Source organism: Schistocerca nitens, chromosome 7, assembly GCF_023898315.1.
Source record: "Schistocerca nitens isolate TAMUIC-IGC-003100 chromosome 7, iqSchNite1.1, whole genome shotgun sequence".
NCBI classification, from domain to species: Eukaryota; Metazoa; Arthropoda; class Insecta; order Orthoptera; family Acrididae; genus Schistocerca; species Schistocerca nitens.
Window position 1 is genome coordinate 521,840,134 of NC_064620.1, and position 3,033 is coordinate 521,843,166.

Here is a 3,033-nt window from a genome sequence, read left to right on the forward strand (position 1 = left end):
CCTGATCTCTTATTTTTCCTGTTGTTGCCTATCTTGCGCATGGACTACTCAGTTTGTATATTTTACTAATTTTTTTCATAGTTCCACACAAGTTCTTCCTGTTTTCTCAATTGATCTGTGTTCAGTCTTTCAAGGCCTATCCACTGTGACAACTTACAACTAAATCTGAGGGGGGTGTGATGGGGAGGTTCCCTTGTTAGATCGGTTAATGCTGCTATCAAGAGTTCAATGAGTTTGAACGTTGTGTTATAGTCGACGCAAGAGCGATGAGGCACAGCATCTCTGATGGAGCGATGAAGTGAGATTTTCCCGTGCGACTATTTCACGAGTCTATCGTAGATATCAATAACCCGGTAAAACATCAAATCTCCGATACCGCTGCGGCCGGAAAAAGATCCTGCAAGAATGGGACCAACGACGACTGAAGAGAATCGTTCAGTGTGACAGAAATGCAACGCTGTAGCAGATTGCTGCATATTTTAATGCTGGGCCATCAAGTGTCAACGTGCGAACCATTAAACGAAACACCATCCATATGGGCGTTCGGAGCCGAAGGCCCACTCGTCTAGTCCGCAGCTCGTGGTCGTGCGGTAGCGTTCTCGCTTCCCACGCCCGGGTTCCCGGGTTCGATTCCAGGCGGGATCAGGGATTTTCTCTGCCTCGTGATGACTGGGTGTTGTGTGCTGTCCTCAGGTTAGTTAGGTTTAAGTAGTTCTAAGTTCTAGGGGACTGATGACCATAGATGTTAAGTCCCATAGTGCTCAGAGCCATTTGATTTGAACCCACTCGTGTACCCTTGATCACTGCACGACACAAAGCTTTACGCTTCGCCTGGCCCGTCAGCACCGACATTGGACAGTTGATGACTGGAAACACGTTGCCTGGTCGGACGAGTCTCGTTTCAAATTGTATGGAGCGGATGGACGTGTAAGGGTATGGAGACAACCTCATGAATCCATGGACCCTGCATGTCAGCGGGTGACTGTTCAAGCTGGTGAAGGCTCTGTAATGGTGTGGGACGTGTGCAGTTCCACTGATATGGGACCCGTGATACTTCTAGATACGACCCTGACATGTGACACGTACATAAACATCCTCTCTGATCACCTGTATCCATTATTGTCGTTTGTGCATTCCGACGGACTAGAGCAATTCCGGCAGGAAAATGCGACGTCCAGAATTGCTACAGGGTGCCGCCAGGGACGTTCTTCTAAGTTTAAATACTTCCGCTGGCCACAAAACTCCTCAGACATGAACATTATTGAGCTTATCTGGGATGCCTTGCAACGTGCTGTTCAGAAGAGATCTATACCCCCTCGCACTGTTACGGATTTATGGACAGCCCTGCAGGATTCATGGTGTCAGTTCCCTTCAGCACTACTTCAGACATTAGTCGAGTTCATGCCACATCGTACTGCGGCACTTATGAGTGCTCGCGGGTGCCCTACACAATATTAGGCAAATGTAACATTTTCTTTGGCTCTTCACTGTAGAAGTATTCATCTGCAGTGGCAAAATACAGAACAACAACTATTTAATACATGCAGTTTTACAAAACGGTCTTTTGATTTTTGTACTGAAATGATCACAGTTGATCGTAGTTCGTTTCGTTACGTTGCAATACATCTTCATCATACAGCACTCTTGCAAAGCTTTTTCGAGTCCGCCAAATTTCACTGATGTGACACTTTTCGAGTATTGTCGAAGCTTTTACGCCACGCTGACTCAACTAATTCACGTAAAACAACTGCTAGCTAGTAGCCACAATAGTATTTTAAGCATTCTGGAAATAAGGTAACAGGGTGTGACCTGGGTTAGAAGGACAGCGCATACTAACTATTACCCACAGCAGCGCTCTTGTAACAGTAGTTTTCTTACGATGCCTGCTGAAAAATAAGCGAGTGTTGAATAAGTAACGCAACACCTTTTTTTCTGCGATACTGTTGATTTTATTCAGGATACCCGTTCTTTTGGCTACAAAACCCTATTTTTCAACATAATCTCCATTCAGTGTGGCAGCCTTAAGGCCATCTTACTGGCAGCACCTGTATGTCTGCATGATACCACTCCACTGATCAATGTCGGATCTAACGCCTTGCTGCATCGATAACCTCATTATCATGCATGTACTGCTTCCCACAGCATGCAACCTTCATTGGGCTGAACAAATGGAAATCTGAAGGTGTGAGATCCGGGCTGTAGGGTGGATGTGGAAGAATATTCCAAGGATATTCAGTGATCTCCTGTCTGGTGCGTAGACTTGTGGGACGTGCTGCGTTGTCATGGAGAAGGAGAAGTTCGTTTGCATTATTGTGGCGACAAACAGGCTGAAGTCTTTTCTTCAGTTTTCTAATAGTACCACAATACACCTCACAATGGAACCTCCCCATCGCACCCCCCCCCCCCAGATTTAGTTATAATTTGGCACAGTGGATAGGCCTTGAAAACCTGAACACAGATCAATCGAGAAAACAGGAAGAAGTTGTGGGGTACTATGAAAAAATAAGCAAAATATACTGAGTAGTCCATGGGTAATACAGGGTGTTTCAAAAATGACCGGTATATTTGAAACGGCAATACAAACTAAACGAGCAGTGATAGAAATACACCGTTTGTTGCAATATGCTTGGGACAACAGTACATTTTCAGGCAGACAAACTTTCGAAATTACAGTAGTTACAATTTTCAACAACAGATGGCGCTGCGGTCTGGGAAACTCTATAGTACGATATTTTCCACATATCCACCATGCGTAGCAATAATATGGCGTAGTCTCTGAATGAAATTACCCGAAACCTTTGACAACGTGTCTGGCGGAATGGCTTCACATGCAGATGAGATGTACTGCTTCAGCTGTTCAATTGTTTCTGGATTCTGGCGGTACACCTGGTCTTTCAAGTGTCCCCACAGAAAGAAGTCACAGGGGTTCATGTCTGGCGAATAGGGAGGCCAATCCACGCCGCCTCCTGTATGTTTCGGATAGCCCAAAGCAATCACACGATCATCGAAATATTCATTCAGGAAATTAAAGAC